This window comes from Lissotriton helveticus, chromosome 1_1, assembly GCF_964261635.1.
Source record: "Lissotriton helveticus chromosome 1_1, aLisHel1.1, whole genome shotgun sequence".
Lineage (NCBI taxonomy): Eukaryota > Metazoa > Chordata > Amphibia > Caudata > Salamandridae > Lissotriton > Lissotriton helveticus.
Genome location: NC_136057.1, coordinates 1,567,746,859 through 1,567,770,559, shown reverse-complemented (window position 1 = coordinate 1,567,770,559; position 23,701 = coordinate 1,567,746,859).

Sequence of the window (23,701 nt, the reverse complement as noted above, 5' to 3'; positions counted from 1 at the left end):
GCACCTGAGTTCCAGAATCAGAGTGAGAGGCTGGAAGGAGGGCTGAGGCACCTGTACACTGCAACAGAGACTGGAGAAATGGCTACACAGCAGCCCCCCTGGAAGCAACCTGATGCCAAGAGGTGCAGTGAGCACAGGACCTGGATGTGAGTGGGGATGGTGTGTGTCCTGCATGTGTGGTGTTCAAGAATAGGTTTGAGTTCCTCAATTAAATCAAGGATGCTCTCTTCATCCAGCCTGTTGTGTGTATGGGTGTCCTCCTCAGTCCGCTGGAACAGGGTAATGCGCGCACAGAATATCCTCTCATGGCGTCTCCTCCTCTGTGCAGTAGCTCTGAGTCGCAGCCTCCTGGCTATCACATACAGCCCAGCCATTGTGGAAAAATCTGTTGCATTGTGGGACTCCTTAAATAGTTTGCACCTGGTTACCACCTGCTGATACTTGGTGTTAATTGCGATTCTCTAAATTGCGAATTTCGTGAATTCGCTATTTGCGATTTTTTCATACATTGCATAGTGATTTCTTAATTTGCGATATCCTGTTTGCGGTTTTCGCAAACTGAGAAAATTGCAAGCTAAGAAATCACTAGGGAATTCGCAGAGTTCTGGTTATCGCATCTTAAGAAATTGCTATATTTGCGATTTCTTATTTTGCGAAGCGATTGTGCCTCATACATAGGAAACAGCAAATTTTTTATTGCAAATGCTGTTTTTTGCAAATCCCAGCGTTTGCGACAAAAAATTAGGTTGATACATATGCCCTTTAATGCCTGCCACGTATGTTACACATGTTTTGGGGTAGATACAACACAAAGCCTGCAGAAGCCACAGATAAAGGCAACTGAGTTGAAAGTATGGTTATACAATACTCTTAATGTTGAATGAAAAAACTATGGAAACTATTTTAATCATGAGATTGTTTTTCACTTGCCAGCCACACTAATTGTTATACTGGCCGTGTTTGTGCATGAGTCAACCATCATGTAATTGAGATTGTTTTAAACCAATTTTTCACTGACCAGCCACACCCACTGATGCACTGGCCATGCTTGAATAATTATTAACCAAATGTATTCATTAAGATTTGTTGGAAAAATGTAAAAGGAGGACCCCTCACAGGTTTGTTAAGGACCAGGGGGAATGAATAGGAAAAGACAAAAACGTCCTACTTGGGTGGATACTCTTAGGTTATCCTGCATGTGTGGTGTAAATAGTTGTGTGGTTCCCAGACAGGCTGTCTTGCAGCGGGAGAGGCAAAGTTACAAAAAGTCCGTACGTAATACTGGCAACAACATAAACTTCTTTAAATTAAATCAGTGCACGGAACATAAGTATGAGGTTTTAGCGCTACTGATATTTTTAGCTATTGAGGCTCATGACAAAATGTAATATGGTTAAAAATTTACAATTTTATTTTCTTATTAAGTATACACAAGTTTATACGCAATTAAAAACACATGAAAACATTCATTATCATAACAATTTATATAAAACATATAAAACAATTTTAATTAAAACAAAGAATCTTAAAGTAGTCGACGCGGCGTTTCGGCTTGTTTTGTGGTACACCTCCCTCAGGACTTATTCTTTTATGTGTGGGTATTTTTTCGCGAAGAAAAAACTCTGTTGGATGGTTCATCAATTTTCAGTGGGTTTGTTTTGAAATAAAATAGGCTGGTCCTTCCGGTCTCAGCAGTCTCTTTCGGGAGAGTGAGATAAATTAATTCTCTTCCGTATTCAATGCCCTTGTCTTTGAATTCAGGAGCATTTGAGAAACATTTAAAACATTTTTATTGATTAAGTTCTTAAAGGATGATGCGCTGTCAGGTGGAGCCACCGTATGTTTATTCGAAGGGGGGAATGTGTCCAATAGATCCTTGTAACTGGCCAATCGTTGCAACTCGGAGACCTTTCTCAATTGGTTCACCAGTACGGCGAAAGGAAAATGTGGAGCCTGGGGGATGCCCTCCCGGTCCTGTCCTTGTTTCGCAATAATGAGAATCGGCCTCCCTGCTCCGTATTCCGTGACAGCGCCTTGCTTCGTAGCAGCTGTACTTCGGCAGAAACGGTTGGCCAGTTACAAGGAATACATTTTTTTTAAATGTTTCTCAAATGCTCCTGAATTCAAAGACAAGGGCATTGAATACGGAAGAGAATTAATTTATCTCACTCTCCCGAAAGAGACTGCTGAGACCAGAAGGACCAGCCTATTTTATTTCAAAACAAACCCACTGAAAATTGATGAACCATCCAACAGAGTTTTTTCTTCACGAAAAAATACCCACACATAAAAGAATCAGTCCTGAGGAAGGTGTACCACAAAACAAGCCGAAACGCCGCGTCGGCTACTTTAAGATTCTTTGTTTTAATTAAAATTGTTTTATATGTTTTATATAAATTGTTATGATAATGAATTTTTTCATGTGTTTTTAATTGCCGTATGAACTTGTGTATACTTAATAAGAGAATAAAATTGTACATTTTTTACCATATTACATTTTGTCATGAGCCTCAATAGCTAAAAATATCAGTAGCGCTAAAACCTCATACTTATGTTCTGTGCACTGATTTAATTTAAAGAAGTTTATGTTGTTGCCAGTATTACGTACAGACTTTTTGTAACTTTGCCTCTCCCGCTGCAAGACAGCCTGTCTGGGAACCACACAACTATTTACACCACACATGCAGGATAACCTAAGAGTATCCACCCAAGTAGGACGTTTTTGTCTTTTCCTATTCATTAAGATTTGTGCCATTACATTGTGTTGTTAACATAGGCAAAAATTTGCAGCTTCCCTGGCAAATGCTTTTACTCTTTTCATAATTGTTCTTGGTAGTTCCTACCCTTCTTGTCCCCTTTTCCCACAGGTCTAGAGTATTCCCCAGTAACGTCTACTAGGGCATTTCTACCGGTTCTGGTAATTTATGTTACTGAATTGAATACCAGATGGTAGTGCACTTTATCACCTTTCTTTTCTTTTTTCGTCCTGACAAAGTGCCAATTGACCCGTTAGGGGCAAACCAGCACGAAACATGTTGACCATCTACACCTAGATTGCCCTTGAGGAACATTATTTCCACACAGGCGCACACACACATTTTTAATTAGGCTGGAGATACCTAGTTTATTAAAATTTGATTTAATAGGACTGCTGCATACCTATTTTAATTATTCCACTCCCTTGTGCACTACCCAGCCCCCACACCCGCATGCACCTTACGGCTTCTTCTTCAAAAGAGCCCCGGTCCGGGAGCCCGTCAGGCAATGCAGCGCCGACCTGACGAGGGGCAAACGCCCGATGATGAAGCATGACACCTCACGGGGTGTGTGAGGGCATCATGAAGAAAGACCTGTCTTTCCCCCACGTCCAGAGAGGAACTGCACACCCCCTTTAGTACTTAGCTAACCCATGAGCCTGTGTGCAGGATCTATAAACTCGGCTACCTGTCCCTCTTTTGAAAAAACTATTTTATTAACCACCTCTTGGAAAGTGGATGGCTACAATGGGTGGAGTGCCCCCGCATCATGGTGGGTTTTGTAGTAACTGTTCCTTACTATCCCACTGAGATTTGGACACCAGACGGTCACGGGTCATTTCATGCAACACTACGAAACTACACAAACACTCTGTTGGACTTGGCCCATTTCCCCAAAAATTTTATGTTTTGAACCCCATTATTTTAGGATATCTCCCGCATGGTAAATAGAGCTGTATAGGCCATGTGTGGTATAAGATGCCCGGTGTAATATGAGATGTAATGCAATGGTGTACGCACCTGTGATAACCCCCTGATGGAATGCTGTATTTAAAATGGATGCCAAGGCTATGTGTTGTGCCACCTGACTGCAGTAGGTTAGCGGTCTAGATGTTAGGTACCCAGCCATCCCTGCTTTTGGAGGGAAAGCCTGGAACCCAGGGTGCTCTACTCCTCCCTCTGAGCCAGATAGAACTACTTTGCCTGAGAATTCTAGAAGGTTCTGGCACTGCCTGGAAGGTGGGGTGAGGGGGATATAAATAAGGGGGATGTGCCACCTTGTGCTGAGACAGAGCAGGGACAGGAACGTGAGGGGACCTGCTGCCAGGGGATACCACCAATTGGGCCTGTGTGCTGGACCCTGCACCCATCTAAAACCCCTCTACTGTCCCCAGGGCTAGTGGTAGCCCCACTACACAGAATTGGTTTATCACGCTGCTGCTTTCAAAATCGCTGCCCGTGATTTTAAACGTCATTGGAGTACTAGTCGCTTTTAAAAATTGACCTTAACTGTTTTGGAGGTTTTATGTTATGCTACCGAAGTTAGTTTAAAAATTTATTTTCTTGCGAGTGCACCCGATATAGCGGGCGGTGAATTGCTGACACTGCTCTTCTGTACGATCTGATCCACATTGCCTGCACATAAAATTTGGAAATTCACTACTCACCATTTGGGTGAGATTCGCGCTGCCTCGACTCCTGACCGCCATCTTGAGTGGGGGGACTAGGGGCTTAGAGACGCTCCCAAGACGCCATCTTGGGTAGCGCTCTAGTGTTGTAAGGGCTGCCTGCCAATTACAATTTAAGGACCAGGATGCAAGCGCGCAGCGCGCAGCGGGCACGACACTGGCACGACGGAGGCGCGCCAGAGGCAAGCCCGTCTGCGCCAGGACGGGCCCAGGGGACGGTACCTTTGGCCGATCCCATATCTATTCTGCGGTCACCCTCCTGGCTTTAAGAACTTTGATTGAAGCGCTAGATGAGATTACTTCAGCTAGGCTACAGGTAGAATCCCTTTTGCGGAGAAAGTGCAAACCTTCGCCTAAAAAGCGGCCTTCCTCTCATACGATCCAGGGGCTAAAAGTTGCTTTGTTAAACACACGTTCCTTACAAAAACATTATTTAGAAGTGTTTCCCCTCCTTCTGTATGGCGACATTGATATCCTCGCCCTTACCGAAACTTGGCTGGGAGCCTCATCTACCCCGGATGAGTATGATGCATTGTGGTGTAACCGCCCAAAGGAGTGTAGAGGGGGGGAGTCGCAATAATTTGTAAGAAATCTCTTATGGCGACACAGGTGGTCGCTGAAAACTGTGATAGCGCTGAGCTAATGGGTATAAAAATCTCACTGAAAACCTCCTGTATTATGATGGTGGTAGTGTACCGCCCACCTAAGAGCTCCCCAGACTTTAATGAAATCTTTCTGGAGTTCTTAACTGACTTGGGATCCAGATACAAGTCTCTGCTGGTGTTAGGGGACTTCAATTATCTGTGGGATAAGGTACCCAGAGACCCTATAGCGGCAGGGTTTGACATTAACTTAACCTCGCTTAATTTGCGACAACTAGTGGTTGGCCCAACACATGTTAAGGGTCATACTCTGGACCTGATTTGGTCCTCTATACCCCATGCACAGATAACTCATGTTAGCCCCTGCATATGGTCAGACCACTTCCTGATCAGATGCTGGGTGCCGTGTAACATCTCACCGGCAACAGCTGACCCACTTTGGAGAAAGGTTCGAGCCTGGAAGAAGGTGGAAGCTAAGTCCCTGATTTCCACGTTTCTCTCCCTTCCACTGTTAGAGAGGGGTGGGGGAAACTTAGACTCAGACATCACAGCCCTAGTGGCCTGGTTTCGAACTGCCCTGGACACTCTGATCCCCGAGCGGATGGAGAAGACCAGAGAAAAAGGGAAGGGAGCCCCTTGGTTCGATGCTTCACTAAGAGGAAAAAAACAAGTTCTCCGGCAAGCGGAGCGGAGGTGGAGACTCAATTATAGCCAGGCAGAGTCTCTAATTTATAAAGCACTTCTGTCAGAATACAAGACTGACATATTGCTAAGGAAGGCAACATTTTATGAAGACAGAATTGGACGTGCAGGAAACAAGCAAAGGAAGATTTTTGCTATTCTTAGGGAATTAACGCAGAGGGATAGTAAAGCCCCAGTAAATGACCGCCCGGACTGCGACACCTTCCAGAGTTTCTTTCTCCAAAAAGTACAAGATATCATTGGGGACATTACAAAAAGCTCAGTTGATCCCACTCTCTTAGCTGCCCCTATCTCCCGGGAGTTGACCAGTAACTTGAATAGTTTCCCATGTTTGGATGTAGGGAGTTTGTCAGCTATCGCCTGCCAAATTAAATCAGGTTCAAGTATGGATCCGTGCCCCCCCAGAATATTTCAAATGGCCTTGCCCGGTCTGGAAAGACACCTGCTGAGCTTATTAAACAGGTCCCTAGAGTCGGGTTACCTCCCAGCGAATCTGAAGGAAGCTAGGGTCACCCCCCTCCTGAAGAAAGCAGGAGCAGACATCAAGGCTCTAAAGAACTACAGGCCTATTTCCCAACTCCCATTTTTGGGAAAGATCCTGGAAAAACAAGTATTGAGTATGCTGGCGGGCTACTTGGAGGAAAATGGTCTACTTCACCCAAGGCAGGCGGGCTTCCGGCCACAGCATAGCACGGAATTGGTCATGGCCACGGTTGCTGATGATCTGAGAATCAGGGCAGACAATAAACAGCCAAGTGCCCTGATTCTATTGGATTTGTCAGCAGCGTTTGACACCGTCAGCCATACTATCCTGCTTGACCGCATCGCGAAGTTGGTAATAACAGGACAAGCTTTCAAGTGGCTTAAGTCCTTTCTTACTGGCCGGTCCCAAAGAGTGCAGCTGGGAGACCAACTATCCGAGGCCAGTGCTGTGACCTGGGGTGTTCCCCAGGGGTCTGCACTATCTCCCCTGTTATTTAACATCTATCTTCAACCCCTTATGGAGGAGCTAACGCATAGAAATTGCCAGGTTTTTAACTACGCTGATGACACCCAACTGCTGGTTCAGTTGGAGAATTCCAGGGAGGCACAGGACTTGCTTAGATTCACTGTAAATTGGATGACCAGCAACCTCCTGAAAGTCAACGCTGAGAAAACGGAGGTGCTGGTTATTACCAATCAAGAAAATCCTTGGTGTGAGCTGTTCTGGCCCCCAGAATTAGGGACTATGTCAACCCCCGGAACAGTGGTCAAAAGTCTAGGCCTGAAGATTGACGCAGATCTATCTATGGCCCCCCAAGTCTCGGCGGTGGTAGGTTCCTGTGTGGGAGTGCTCAGGCAACTCCGGAAGCTGGTACCCATTTTGTCCACCTCTATACTGCAATCCATAGTGTTCGCCACTGTCATCTCTCGGCTGGACTATGGGAATGCTCTGTACCTGGGCCTCCCGCAGAAACTCCTGAGGAAACTGCAGGTTGTGCAGAACGATGCAGCTAGGTTGATCTTTTCTCTGTCAAGGAGCTCTCATGCGACCCCCCTTCTTCTGAAGCTGCACTGGCTGCCCATTCAACTTAGAGTGCAGTTCAAATGTCTTTGTATGGCCCATAAAGCCATTTTTGGAAAGGCTCCTAATTATATCAAAGAGCTCTTGAGGAAGTACATCCCGGGTAGAGCTCTGCACTCTGGCAAAGCCTGCAAATTAATTCAACCTAGATTTAAGCTAAAATCTAAAGGTGGCAGAGCTCTGTCGGTACTCCTTCCGCAAATCTGGAACGAGCTACCTGCAACTTTGCAGGGAGACTCAACACTACTTTCTTTTAGAAAGAATTTAAAGACCTACTTGTTTAAAAAGATAACATCAACACCCTAATGGGGTCTGATGGCGGAATGGCGTCTTGGGTGACAGCAGGTTATGTACTTTTTCTGTGAAAGTGCTTGGAGACCAGTGGTGATTTGCGCTATACAAAAACATTGTAACATAACATAACAAAACATAACTTCAGGAATTCAGGCTGCTGTGTATAAGGAGGGCCACGCTACAGTGGAGGATGGTGAAAGCCTACCGCCCTGTTTTGATGAGCTCCCACTAACTGTTGACCTGGCCCAGCAGTGCCTGCTGCTCTGTTCCCTGGCCCCTGAAGGAGTGCCAGCCTAGGTCCCTGAGGCTACTGGGACCTGGCACCACGCAAGCACTATGCCTAAAAGCGCCTGGAAAGGAAGAAGCACGATGGACTTGACCCCCCAGGAGGTGGGAAGCATTACCCTGGGGCCCCTGGAGCTTGCTGCTGGGACTGTCTGCCCCCCCACAGCACCACAATCCTAAAGCTCTGTGCCTAGAAGAAGCGCTGTGTGCCTGGAAGCGCTATTCAGCCTAGAACTGTGCCATTGAAAGCGCTGGCCTGCAGGAGACTGCCTCGTGTCCCCAAAGCACCATGACCAAGACTGCCCTGCTGTGTGTGTTGAAGCGCTGTTGCCCCCTTCATAGCGCTGTGTCTGCTAAGCACTGTGGATACAGGGAAAACTGTGGGCTTAAAAGCGCCACGGGTGCCTACACCGCGTTTCGGCGCCCTCATGCAAGTTTAAATCAAAGCGGGTGGCCACCCCATGTCTACCTGCTTCCTGAGCAAGGGCCTACCCCTCATTGCTGCCATCATCACCGCCGCGGCCCGGGGATTGCTTGTGCTGCCTCGCGCCGGCCAGAAGCCTTCTGGGCCCCTGCCGACACCGCCACGGCCCCAAAGCTGCCACCCGCACCATGTGGCTGGGTGCCGGTGACGTCACTGCCCGCGCCCCCCCCCCCCCCCGCCGCCGCGCACGAATTGGCCACAGCGGCCGTGCCCCCAAAAGCCGTGCACGGATTGGCTACTCGTCCGAGCAGCCGGAATAGGCTGACTGAAGCCCCTGGTCCCCAGAAGGAACCCGGGTGAAGCCGCCGGAGGTGTTGCGGTGCTCCCGTGGTGAAGAGGGAGCCCCGTTCATGAAGCGGAAGTCCCTGGATCGGAGGAAGTCACAAGGGAGTCCTCCTCCCCCGGTCCCAGCCGAGCGCAGGAAGAAGTGAGCTGGTCGGAAAGGAGGCGGCCTACACCGGTGCTGCAGGGAGAACTGTGCCTGCCCCCGAGGTTGACCCGGTGAGTTGTGTGGGTCAGGGGGCCTACGCCACGAGGAGCCTCCCCTAGGGAGCAGCGGGGGTCCCTCAGGCCCTATACCTTTGCTGACTCGGCCCCACATGTAGAGAACGGCCTGGGACATACTCCTCTGTGGAGAGGCCTTCCGGACCTGCGGGGAGTATTAACTTAAGCGAGAGTGACCGCCGTAGGGAACCCCTGAACAGACCCTAGGACCTGCCTCCTCCCTGATGCCTGCGCTGAGATCGGCCTATTTGGTGGGGCCTGCATCAAGTCATTCTCCCCCTGCACAGGGGGTAGAACTCATACTGAGCGCACATCTGCCCAAGGTTGGCATCTGAGGGGTGTCGCCGTTATCAAATGTGACCCCAGGGAGGGTAACCTGAGTTGGCCAAACATACAGGGACGGTTCCCTGCAGGGAGTCTAAGTCTGTATAAGGTGCGTTTTTCCTGCTTACATGCTAATGAGGTTGTGGCCCCTGCCAGACGTTAAGTTGAGGTCCCATGTTAAATGTGATTTAGGCCTGATATATTTTAGGTGTACCTCCTGTTGCCGCACTGCTGCTGATTTTGGGGCCCGGGTGAAATGTGGTCATGCTGATGATCTATGCCATTTCTCCTTTTATATGAGCACGGTGACTCCTGCCCCATGATTTAGGCCTATGCCTGATGCTAATGTTATATGCCTAGTGTTCATTTTTGCAGGAGACGCCAATGCCGGTCATACTGTGATCTTCCCCATAATGTTTGGTTCTAGGCCGATGCCATGCATTGTTTTCACGCCTAATGGTTCATTTCATGCTGACCTGCCCAAACGCTGATGCCTAGTGTTTCTTTCCCTCATAGTGACAGTGCTGTGTTTCATGTCAATTGATAACGCTCTTTTTATTTCAGCCCTGGAAACTAATGGACTTACCCTTTTTATTCTTTTTCACATTTTCCCTGTAAATAACCCTCCTGGTATACATTGCCCTGGCTCCAGTTGGTGCCCCATTGTGATTACTGTGCCTTACTTTTGCATTTTTTGAATAATACAAGAGTTATTCGTTTTTCAACTAAAGTGGTGTTGTGTCTCTTTTGTGGTATGCCTGGTGTGTCGTCTGTGGGCACTGCGTGGATGCTTCACACATGTCCTCAGGAATTTGGCCTGCCCGCTCTGCTCCATGCTACCCCCGTAGATTTGGTAACCCCATTTCTAACACGCTCTTATTACATCGAAGACACCTTGGCAATTTACTCTACTATCTGGCCTGGGATCTTCCAACTAAGGACACACAGGTGGTCCCTTGGAGTTGAGGCCTCCTGAGTCTTACTCCACGTCCTCTAACGGATGCACCACACTGACCACGCACTATTGATGCTTATTATCTTGGCGAGAAATTAGCAACATTACCTATTGCCCCTAAAGAAGCCCATGTGTGTGCGAAACGCGTTGACTTTCTAAATATGCAAACTAAGCGCATTTGAAATAAAGACAACAAAGACTTTAAAAATACGACCATATATTGTTTTCAACCTGTATACATTGCATTGTTTCACCTGTTATCAATTCATATTGCCTCTCATCTCCCTTCTGTGCATGTTTCTATTTGTGGTCAAGTGGCAGCCGCCCATTTGAGGCGGGCAATATCCATAAACTACATTACTGACCTAGGTAGTGCAGTTTTCTATAACCCGGCTGCTTTCTCAATTGTTTAGTTTAATTACTACTAAATCTGGGTGCTAATAGGACCTGCACCCTTAAAGTCATGGGTGTACTTAAATGCCTACACATATACCTACAGGGGGCTTCACACACTCACTCACTTCCCTGAATACCCGTGTGCGCGCACATACACACCCACTGGTAAACATACACACAAAAATGTACAGCTGGCTGCCAAAAAGTGGCTGACGCTTGCCCATAAATCAGGATTGTCTGCCTCTGAGGCTGATTTATCATTGATCAATCTGCAGCTTTTCTGGTTGTTCCTGGTCATGTTTACCACACTGTTTGGCTAGGTCTGACATTACAGGCAAAGTGTGATTCAGATGGAAGGGCCTAAGCATGTGCGTGTTCCACTAGAGTGATACTAGTCAAAAATGGTCCTCTGTGTTTGGTGCTTTATAAAAGCATTTTCACTGTGAAACAGGTGAAAAGGCATTGTACTTCATGGAGAGTTTTCAAACCACTCTTATTTTTAGTCCTAAATGTGTTGCACTCAATCCTATGTTTTCAGCAATAAATCACTGTCTGTTCAAAAGCTCTGTCTGGCTTTTACAAATGCCAAGCTACAGCTGCTGCCTGTCTTGGGAGAGGGCAGGGATTGCTTATCTTCGGTTGACTCATCAAGAGGCATTTTATACCGTACTACAGCACACAAGTACATTCTGCCATTTTCTTTGTTACCACATCATGAGTGTGTTAGCTGAATAATGGAGTGCGCCATTAACACTGAAAAGAAGAACTGTTAACTCTGTGCTATAATGGGGGTGTAGACTGTGCAAGGTAGGCACCCAGCCACTTTTAAACTGACATGTTTGACTGTGTAGATAGCTTTCCGTGTGTGAGGGAAAAGCTTCAGGGTGCGTCTGCGTACATATTCAACAGAGCACAATATTCTGTCACTTTTATCATTTCTAAACCGCAAAACTACTGATAGCTGCTGTACAGATTCATATGTCCATGAAGTGGCCGTAAAGTTTCAGTGATTTCAAGTCATTCCATGTCAGCGTATCCATTTCCTTGTGCACCTTTTTCATTCTGCTTCTTGTGGTTTAACATGTAGGTCTATAGTGGGTATTTCTGCAGTGATCTCTTCTTACTTGGCCTTGAGGTGAGCGACAGTCTGACTATAGTACACCAACCATGAATCAACAGAGCAGCACAACTCGACTGACACCATTGGTGTGGATCTCCCTTTCATTTTTTGTTGTTGTCATTCTGTGTTTGAAAATACCACTTTTAGAAAGTAGGTATTTTCTTGCCTAACTATCTAAGCCTGCCACTGCTAGGTTGTGTATTTCTTGTCTGGCTTTTGAGTGACCGGGGCTGGGGGACTCCAGGAGACAGGGTGCATCAGCATAGGGTTGAATAGACCTATCTGCATTTAGAGTGGTGGGAGGAGTTGCACCTAGGCCTGAATAGGGCTGTGCCTGCCTTCCACAATGCTGGCTCCACCTCATGTGGTGTGTCTTATGACCCTGGTCCATACTGTCAAAGAAAAGAAGGAGTCCTGTAAACAAAGTGCTCCAGGACTGACCAGAACTGGTTTGGACCAGGTACAGACATTCTCTGCCTTCAGATACAAAGAATAAAAGAAGGGGCCCACCCTAGAACTTTAGATCACGTCTAGGAATCAAGACAAATCTTTGCTGAGGAGATGAACCGGGAAACTAACGGAGGAGAATATCCTTATGCTGCGTGTTGTTGGGGTTGGCCTGTAGTGCTTGCTTCATTGTCAAAGAAAGGAGAAAAATGGCTGAGTTTACTTTCATTATCTTGAGGAAGATCTCCAAGGGCTTGAACTTGAGCTTGCCTCCTGCCTGAAGTCTCAGGGATTCAAGACTTCACCCCTTCTGCTTGCCTGCATCTAGAACTGCAGTTTTAGCTGCTGCAGAAGGAAATTGCAACACCGACGCCAGCGAGCAACGCTGTCTTTTACACCGAAGCCATGAGTGCTGCTCCTACTTGCGCCATAGACCTGACGCCGGCCGCCATGCCACATCGGCACCAGCGAGCGACCCCGTAACCTGCCCAGGCCGTGTGCGCTGCTCTGACTTGTGCCGTGGTCCCGATGCCTGCTGCTGGACCGCATCGACTCCGAAGCTGACATCGACATCGCGGAGCCGATCCTCAACGTGGGTGACCAAGAATCCATCGACAGCACGACATTGTAAAGAACCATGGTTTCGGCGCCATCGTGATGTCACCTCCCCGACGCTGCAGTAAGGAACTGAGTCTACACCTCCCCTGGGGTCGTAAGGAACCGACTCCGTGCATTGCCAACGACACCGCACCTCCCCGACGCCATGAGCTGTCTTTGTTCTTCATCGCTTTTCCAAGGTACTGTTCTTTGGGGTCTGTTTGACTCCAGTCCCGACGCTGCGCCCCTTGCGGTCGGTGCCGTACTTTGGTAATTCTCCTGTCACGACGTTGTGATAACTCACATTGGAGTTATCTGTTGTTAGAGACTGAGCTTAAGTGAACAACCTATTTTAAGCATATCCTGAGTACAGTATTGTGGATTTTTGTCATTTGGTCTTGAGTTAAGTCCATATAAAAATACCTATTTTTATAATACAACCTGTGTGGTGTCCATCTGTAGTGTTGTCACTGTATTACTGTTTGTGTTCACATATGCTTTACACACTGCCTCTGAGATAAGCCTGCCTGCTCGTACCAAGCTACCAAGGGGGTGAGCAGGGGTTATTTTAGGAGTGTAGCCCCTTACCCTAATCTGACACAGGGTCCCTATTTGGGCAAAGGTACCTAACTCTGCCAACTAGAGACCCCCAAATCTAACAACCCGTGATACATTTTTGTTTTGCTGAGGTGTTTCTTTTGCTTGCCAATAATTTTCTTTTTCTACATATACAGATGAAAAACATAATATTGAAAGATCTGTGTGTTTTAAACAGTACAAATATATACAATGCCCCTACCAATTGTAGCCTATCTGCTGGGTGTCATAAGTTAATTTATACCGGCCCTTCTTCCAGCCCTTCCTTCTTCCTTCATGTGCAGATTTCATTTTGGACATGAGGATGCTGATGGTAACTAACTGCATCAGGTCTATCAATCAGGTCTCATATGGAGTCTGCAGTGGCCCTGGAACAATTACATTGCTCAATTTGCTCACTGTTTCTTTTCAAAATGTTCTCTTTGGGGAGAACTCTGAAGCCCCCTAAGACTCCTTTATGTCAATCAGGATTACTCACGATGTAACACTCACCCCATAACTTTTATGCCTCACCATATTTAAATGTCACCAGCCACCACTGTAAATAACTGTGACTAACTTAAGAGAAAGCATCCTCAACATTTCTCAATGAAGGCCAGAATTCAGTCTTGATCCTCCTTGCTCAACCTGCAGCTTACAACACTTTTGTAAGAAAGTGGATTTCTGGTTGGGGAAGGGGTGTCAAGCAGCAACTACAATTCTTCTCAGGGTGAAGTCCTAAGCAACCCTTAAATAACCTGTGCTCAACCCTCGGGTAGCTTGGCACAGTGCAGGCAGGCTAAACTCAGAGGCAATGTCATCATCAACATCTTTATTTTGATCACTTAGATCTTATGAAGTACATATCACAATATTATTATAAAAACAGCAGTCATAATTTTAAAAAAATTACAGTAAAAGACAACAGTGCTTGCTTAAAAAAAAACAAAGACAAAATGCCTATTTAGCAAAAACATTATTTTGAGGGATGTTGCCCTTCCCAATCCAATATAGACCCATATGTGCACTGTGGTACATTGAGCAACAAACAGAGCACCCAATACGTACATGCATGTTAATACATATTAAAAACTAGGAGCCTAACACTCAAAACCATGCATCTCAATAGAGATACAATATAAGATAAAATATGAAGTCACATAATATACACATCGCTGAGAATGCAAAGGTGCAAAGAGTGGAAGTGCAATTTTTGAATCCAATAAAAAGATCACACAGTACACTTCTTGAGCTTAGTCCATAGGGCCATCAAACCTTTTGCCTAGCCGAACACAACAACTCTCCTTGTATCAGTTTTGAGAATTTGAAGCACCTCAGAGGCAGTAACACAGTAACACCACAAAAGGATCCCACAACAGTTCAGAAACAGAGAGTGATCTATATATATGAAAACAAATGTATGTCTGTCTGTCTGTTTGTCCTTTATGCATTACTACACCATTCATCCAATCGCCATGAAACTTTGGGAAGTTGTTGAGTACACTCCCGCGAAGGTTTCTGGCATCATTTTTTTTTTAAATATCGGCCCCCCAGGGCCCTCATAATCTCATGAATACTGATAAACGTTTACAGTTTCCGGTGCGACTTGCTTTTGCAATGACCATCAACATAGCACAAGGATAATCGCTGCAAGTGTGTGGACTAGATTTGGAGAATCGGTGCTTCTCACATGCACAACTGTATGTAGCCAGCTCACGCGTCGGAAAACCTTCTGATTTATTCGTGTATGCACCAGACGGAAAAACAAAAAATATCGTTTATCCACAAGCACTCCAAGAAATAAATAGAATTAAAACGACACTTCGAAATGTTTTCCAAATTAAAATGAATAAGTTTCAATAAAAATGACACAATGTAAATTGAATGTTATCATAACAAGTTTCCTTGAATTTACTTTCTTCTGAGATCGCAGCAACGCGTGACGGGTAAGCTAGTTTTTATTAAATAAAACAAGATCAAAACAACAAACATTCAACCATTAAAACCAGAGGTATTCAATTTAAAAGATTTTAGTATAAATAGTGCCAAAAGAGCACAAAGCGCCAACGGTGGGGATCTGGTCATACCGGACCGGGAAAAAGTCACAATTTCAAGCAGACTGCGATGGATGGAGGGCTAGCTACAAGACCCAGTGAGGCCTGCTGAACAAAATACCTGCAATTCTTGTTTGCAGAGTGTTGCAAGGATCTGAGCCGAAGTTATGCGACGGTTCCGAGTTACAGCGAGGCTGAGATGTGAGGTCCTGGGTGGTTCAGGAGGACTTGTGATGGAAAGTCTGGCGTCTAGGATGCATCATGCAGTCAGAGTGATGCATCAGTTCTGAGGAGCTGCAAGGCGGGGCCCGACTTCATTGTTGAGGCTGCCGTCAATGAGGGATACACAGACCTGCGCTAATGATGTGATGTGCAGGATCTGTTCCGAAGAAGCTGCAGAGTTGATGCAGGTCTTTGTGACGGACCCAAGCCATGAGCAGCAGAGAAACATGAATTCTATTCGGTGTTGTGCCACCCAGCAGAGGAGATGTGTCCGGTCCGCTGGATCTACAGAGCCTGGCAGAGAACCTTAGGCCCACTTCCAAAAGCCCAGGACTGGGATTGCACCACTAGGAAGGATAGACTCACATATGGTTTTGGAGCCTTCTGTCCCTGAGACTCTAGTCAGGAGTCAAGTCAACCTACTCTTGGAGTCACTCCGGGATCCTGGATTCAACAGATGCAGGTCTGGTACTTCTCACCCAGCCATGAGGGCAGCAGGCAGCAAATAAGCACAGCAAGGCAGTGGTCCAGCAGAGCAGCAGTCCAGAAGAGTGGCAGTCCTTTTAGCAGCACAGCAGTCCTTCGTCCTGTCCGAGTATCCACAGGTCCAGAAGTATACTGAAGAGTTGGTATCTGGGGTCTAGTATTTATACCCAAGTGTGCCTTTAAAGTGGGGAGAAGCTTCTAAGGATTTCCCTGTGAAGTCCCCAGGCATAATGTCTTCACTGTCCTGACTCCAGACTAACAACAGGGGCTATGCAGACCTTTGTGTAGAGACAGGACATGTCTTATTCAAGTGTATGTAGGACTGTGCTAAGCTCCACTCACAAGTGATGGTCCCTACAGGCACACCTGAGCAATCTATTGTGTGTGGATGTCTGGGAGGAATATACAACGAACAACTGTCAGCTACACCCAGTCATGTGACCCTGATGCCTGGTAACAGCCATAAATGTACCATGTAATTCCTTCGTACTCGAACTCAGCAGGGACAACTAGGCTTCATAATCCTACCCTTAAGGATCTCAATGCAGTCGCTCCCAAAGTTGTGCCCTCTCCCTATCCTATTCAATAGCTTGTTTAGTTGTAGAAATCCATCACACATCACATACATCGGGAAGAGAATGTGGGAGAGGAGGTGGCCTAATGGTTAGGGCAGTCGACCTCGAAGCTGGGGAACTGGGTTCAAGTCTCATCAGGGGTGCTCAGCATTCTATGATTTAGGGCAAATCTCTTAATCTCCCTGTGCCTAACAAAAAATGAATGTGTCCATCTGTAACGCAACTGGTGCTCATGTAAAGAGCTCTGATACCTTCGGTTTAGTTTTCACTATATGAAACACCCCCCCTCAAAAAGACATCACAACATTTAGCAATTAGTTAAGCTTATATTTAAACCCCAGACCCCTCCCTGTCAGGCTTACGACAACAATTCCCCACTCTAGAATACATGTGTGCACCGAAGACAATGGTTGTTCCACTTACGTCAGTGCTATCTGAATATATTTACGTAGCCTCACAAACATCCTTTAGTTGTTCTGGGGAAATTTAAACTGTAAAAAACGTAAAAAGGAGTGGCTGTATAGTACTGATAAATAAATGTGTCTCTATTCCATTTGCATCTATTTGCTTAAAGACATACTAAAACGTTGGCATGGTGCATGCACAAGTCCTTAGAATCCGGTATTTCCCATTTCCCGTTGTAAAATAATTTGAAAATCACTCACTTGATGTATTCAGAAGCTCAAAATGTGGGCTACTCGTGATTATGGTTTGTGCCACGACTGATCACAACAGGTATCGTGATGACACACAACCCGGGATGCGCCAGACCTGTTCCCCTGATAAACTACCATGCGCGGTGATATCCCTCTTCCTCTACTGGTATGTGGGATCCTGTGAGCATTACCCGGCTCCCAAAAGGTCCCCCCAACATCTCTTGATCTAGGCCCCTAGAATAACGGTAAGTTTTGAGACAGTGACATGCTAGTTAGCTCTGTAAGAGACTGAATGTCAGCATAACTGTAGGAAGAGGTCATCACTGTGACACACCAGTCACACAGCTGGAACGCCAGCGTTGGCACTTCTGCCGGCCTTCTCTGCCTACCTCCTGAAGACCATGAGCCGGGAGGGAGCCTGCCTCTCCTCCACTCACAGGCATGATGAAAGAACTGTGAAAGTTAATAGTAGCATGTTTATAGTGCAGCTCAACAAAACCAGGGATAGTAGCTGACAAATATTTCACTCTGAGAGATCACACATCTAAGTTGTGGAAAGCTCTGAACCCTAGTCTAATGGTAAAGCAGACCTACATGTGTTTCAATGTGGGCCCCTGTAGATGAAGTGGGAAGGGACCTTTACACCAGAGGCAGTGCTTAATTTGAGCCAGTGGTTTCCGTTGCTCGGCATCAGAACTTAATTGTCAACACCACTCACTGCTCACTCTTGTTTCCAGCCTCACCCAGGCCGGCCAACAGGTACTTACGTCGACTCAACAGTTATTTTAAATAAAAAAAATGAACATCATGTGCCATCCCCTAGTGGTGTGTTTGTGCACCACATGTCCACCCCAGTAGCGTGTTTGCTCATAGGGCCATCAATCTGTAGGACTGCGTGAAAGTGCTACCAATGATGGCCCTTGTATAATATCACATCAATCATATCTCTTTGCCCTGCCTCCTCGCTCTACACTGACCCTGCCTCACCTCGTCACATACCACAGCCTCTCTGACTTCCGAGTCATCAGAAGACCTCATAGTGGTGCTCTTTCTCAGAGGCTGTGCAATGTATGTGCATTGTGCAGACGCCCCCGCCCAAGTCAGCAACCAAGCCTGAAAGCAGTCAACAGCCAGTGGTAGTAAATAATGGCCCAGGCTGCCTGGCATCATTTTATTTTTGCCCCGCCCGGCCCCTTGCTTTCGTTCCTCTACTCCTGTAGTTTCCCTCACTTGGCCAACATCATATGTTGGATGAATAGTGTTGAGTAAAGGTAAGAAACAGTACTCCATTACAGTTGCCCCTGACACCCACGGTTGGATTGGTAAACCAGGCATTCAGGGAATGGGTGAAGGGTGAATGCCTGAGGCCCACTTATGTGCTGTTTATTTTTTATCCAATAATGTGCCCATTTTAAAAGATTTCACAATGAGCTGACCTGTATTGCCTTGTGTCACCAGTGGCTATGTGGGGCATAAGAATGCTTTCTCAAAGCTTGCAGCAGGAACATACAAAATCTTGTAATCTCACCACCTGTTAGGTAGGGCTGGCAGCGTCTTTTCATGTTCGTGCTGGGCCATCCCATTTGCGTATGGGGCCGGCGTGGGCCACCATGGACACAATAATGTGTGCAGATTGAAGCAGGTGAAGGAAGGGGAATCAGTAGGACCAGCCTCACTGAACAGCTTAGGAAGAAAGGCACTGGGGTTAATGCTATGTGAAACTGATCGTAGATTCTTCAAGAAGGCAAGATATAAGATCATTGATGGTGTTTGGAGAGTTTGGACGGCTTGTAGAAAGCACTGTAACGTCCCAAAAATTAATCCATATTTACATATTTATAAATCCAGCCTCCTCTCAGCAATAGAAGCAGATAGGACCTTCAAAATATGGGGAGAGCTGGGTATTAAATCCCTGGGGCAATTAATGGATGGAGAGGGAGTAGTAAGTTTTGATGCCATACAAAACAGATATGGAATCCCAGATAACCACTGGTTTGTTTATACCCAAATAGTACGCATAATGAAGGCTCAGAGACCAAAATTGCTACCTCCTGATATATCTGTCCCATACTGGACGCTCTGATTAGAGGGTGCAGGAAAATTAGGACCATGTATAACATTCTTATTTCTGAGATCAAAGATGATGTGGACAAGACTGAGGTAGCCTGGGCGAGGAAATTGGGAAATCCGGATATAGATGTTGATCAGGCCCTATTATTGAATAAAAAGATTTTCAGAGCTACAAACTTAAGGGCCCAGCACTATAAGACAGTATTTAACCTGTACTATACACCGGCGAAATTATTCGCATGGGGGGTCAGGACGGATGATTCGTGTCCAAGGTGTGGGAATGGTCAAGCAGACCTTTTACATATGTTTTGTAATTGCAATCTCTTAACTCCGGTTAAGAAAGAGATTGAAAAATTTTGGGAGGGGCTGCTAGGTCATAAGATCGATCTATCCCCTACCCTAATGATCCTGGGCACGGATTCTAACTTAAAACTCGGGAAAGAGGAAGAAGCATTGATTTTTATATCTGTGGCTGTGCTTAGGCTTTTAATTTCGGCTGGTTAGAAGGATAGCGAGGCTCCTTCCTTCCAAATGTGGCTTACTAGGTTGCTCGGAATTCATAATATTGAGTCTGCCCTGTACGAACTAAAGGGAATAAGAACTCGGGACTTTGGAAGAAGGCTCTGGGCCCCAGTCACAGACTGGAGGAAATCTAAGCTGTAACAGTATAATGGAAATGCTATTTTTTTTAGAGTTTATTAGTATTTGATTACCTGTTGAAGATCAAACTTTTATGAATTGGTAATAAGATGTAATTATTATGAATTTGTTCCAGTCACATTGTGTTATCTGAGTATTTATATAATGTCGCAGTATCTATCGTATTGTTCATTTGCGACTTATCAGAGTGCCTTTTTAAGAATTACTGCTTTTATGTCCGGATTTTTTTCATTAATGTTTTCTACTTATTGTATTTGCACTTATATTCCCAATAAAAAAAAAAAAGAACAGCTTTGAAGAGCCATAGACTGATTTACACACTCACTATTCATTGGCTCTGTATTGTGTGTAACTTAAAGTGCTCTGACATCCAACACAGCCAGGTTCTGAAACTGGGATGGTGCAATGAGCTAAAAAACGGTGTTGGATCTAGCCCTGATCTCTTGACTGGGTGAGAGTACTCTGCTTAATTCAGAGACTCTGTCCATCACCACCCCTTGTTGTAAATAATCCAACACTGCTGGCATAAGCTGCACTATAAAACAATGAAATGCATGTAAGAGAGGGGCCAACAAAGAATGTCGCACTGAGTGCCACCAGTGTTAAAGCAGGCCATGCCTCAAACACCACGCATGTTGCAAGTACATTTACAAGTCGCTCATGCATATACTATCCAGGAGACCAAAGAAAATAACACCTCTTCTGAATAACCATTTTTAAACATACGTTAACTTGCTGTGCTTCCCTTGAATGCACTCATGCATTTAGAGGCAGTGCCGGTGAGAGATGCGGTAGCGAGAAGCCACAAAAACACTCTTGACATAAATCAACATCTTTTTTTACTTAAAACTTTCACCCCATCCATCTGCGGTCCATATCACCTAATTAGAATTGGTTTAGCTAAAACATATATATTTTGTATTTTCAAATCATTTAATTTTAAAAACAACCAAACATTCCGCATTTTAAAGTCAATGCAAGATATGCCTCCAATTGGCGGTTTTCAGGAGAAACATTCGCTGTTTTCGAAGGTTTCAAAGGAACATTCAATACAAAAAAAGAAGCTGTGAAGAGCCATTTTCACCCCATTTCTCACTGTATGAGGGTGGCAGCATTGTTAATCTGACCCCTCCCCTTCCCCGCAAGCACATGACAGATGTGGGTTGGGATCCTGGAGCCTAGGTGTGGTAGACCATTTCACAATTTCACCTTCTTGCCGGATCTGGCTTTATGTTTCCCTTGTCCATGCCCCATCAGGCACTCTGCACATGACTTGCAGCAGTGCTGGCTCTGCAAGACAACGGACCTTGGGGGTACCAGAGGAGGAGGAGGCAAAGAGGGAGAACTAGGAGAAAATGTAACAAGTGAGGGGGCAGAGAGAGGATAGAGGAGATACTGGAGAAGAAAAGATAGAGCAGGTAAGGTGTGGGATAGGAGGAAGGAAAAGACAGAGATAGACGCAAATATTTAAAAAAGTGCTGGATGAAAAAAGTATAATTGTGGTAAAGGAGTTGGCAAGAGAAAGGAGTACCATACGTGAGTAGAGAAGAGATCAAGAAAGCAGAGAGTGTGAAAAAATGAACAAAAAGAAAGAGAAGTAGTGAGACAAGGATGGTGAAAAGGTGAGAAATAGAGAATTTTTTGTCTACACGTTCACAAAAGACAGAGGGTGAGAAATAAGAGAAAGAGGAGCAAGGTCATGTGCCTCACTAGCTGTGCTTCCTGGGGGTGTGCAACTGGTCTGCTTCAATTGCCGGTGACGCAAGCTCTGCTGCTCGGACAAGACTCAATACTCTTACCTGTACATATGTAGTGTGTATTTGTAGGAGACAGCCAAGTGCTTTCTCATAGCACTTCACTCTGCATTTGTGTAAGTACTGTATGTAGAAGTGTCATTTTCACCCAATTGAAACATACTCAATATTTCAACCTCAGAAGGATGCTATAGTTTTGCCTTTATTGGAACAATTCACCTGCAGGTGACAACAGATGTCATCAGCAGTCGCAACTCATTGCAGGAGCACATCACTAGTAAGAGAGCCAAAGTATCCTTGGAGCCTTCGTGGTGAGGTTGGCACAGCCTCTACACTCACTGCTGCTTATGTCCTAAGGTTCAGCAGTGAGCAGAGCTAAGCATGCCCTTCCCCAAACTTTGGAGCACACTAGGTTGTTTACAAAACATGTAGTACATTCAATGAGTACTGCCATTTCTGAGACGGTAGCACTGGGTGTCACTCTAAAGGGACTTTTAATAGGACTGCAAGGGCACTTGTAAACACATTAGTAATACTTTAATGGGGCAATACCTCAATTTCTAATAAGGCACTTAATAATGTTGAGTGGAGCTTGTGGTTCTCATCCGATCCCCAGCAGTAAGGGACATTCAAGCTTCCGGCCTAACCTTACTATAGCTGCGCCACCTTCGAAACTCTCGAGCCTGCCAGAGAAGAAAACAGCCAGAGATGTTTTAAGAAATGAGCTATGTGGACAATTGCAAAGGTCCCAACCTTCCAAGATCCCTTCTGATAAACTTATATCTCACTCTCTTTTTTCTCTACTCTGACTCTATAAAAAATATCTCTTTCCCTCTCTCTGGCTATCTCTCTTTCTCTCTTCATGGCATAAGCAGCCCATGGCAAGGGCACAAGTAATAGTTACTTTAGGGTGAATTTTAGTGTTTTTGTTAGTTTCAAATGGTATGTTTCACATGATATTGTCACCTAACTATAATATCCCATTAACCTTTATTTGTTCCTGTGAATTTGTAAGGTTTTGTTAATATAAAATTAGATTTTCTTACAATTCCTAACTATAATGTAACTTCAAGCCTTGTTTTTTGGAGGGAGTTTCCAGGGTTTTGTAGCTTAAAGTAAGATGTTCATCGTAATGCAAGGCAGGTGGGCTGGATGCCAGGTCTGGCCTAGCATTGTCCATTGTCCATTGTGTGGCACCTGCACACACCTGCTGCCCTTAACCCCCCCTTGTCCATACCCCTTCCATCACATCCATTTCTGTGTGGCCATTGTTTTGCCACTGCCCTTCACATGCTAACAGTGCTGAGTGTTCATTTCACTCTGAGGTTGGAGATTCGTCTTCTTATGTTGGCAGCTTAGACAACAGTACTTCCCTGGCTGGAATTGTAGACTGTTCATCATCCTGTGATGACAATTCAGCTAGCTCTTTTTTGAGAGGTGACATAATAGAGGCACCTCGAATCAAAGAAACTAGTCAGACACCAATATCAAAATCCCACCTGGCAAGTGAATTCTTGGCAGACGGCTTGTCACTGAATCATTATAGCAACCCACTGCAACTAAAACTTCAAACATTCTCCTTAACTGCATGCCGTAGGTTTAATGGAGATTAAATACCCCAGGCTTGGTTAGAGTACTCAGTCATTAAAGATACTGTTTATTGTTTTGCATGCAGGCATTTTGATGCTGGTTCTGTGGGAAGAGGAGGACGTGAACCTGGACATTTTGCAATTGTTGATATTGGCTTCAGGATTGGGGAAAAGGTTACTCGTTCTTTGTCCAAACTTTGTCTGTGGTCACAGTGCTTGTCCATGAGCGTGTTATCAAAAAAGAGGCAAAATATTTTGCAATTTGAGAGGATGAAACCAAAGATGTCTCACATAAAGAGCAGCTAAGTTTTATTATCTGCTTTGCTGATGGTGATGGAAAT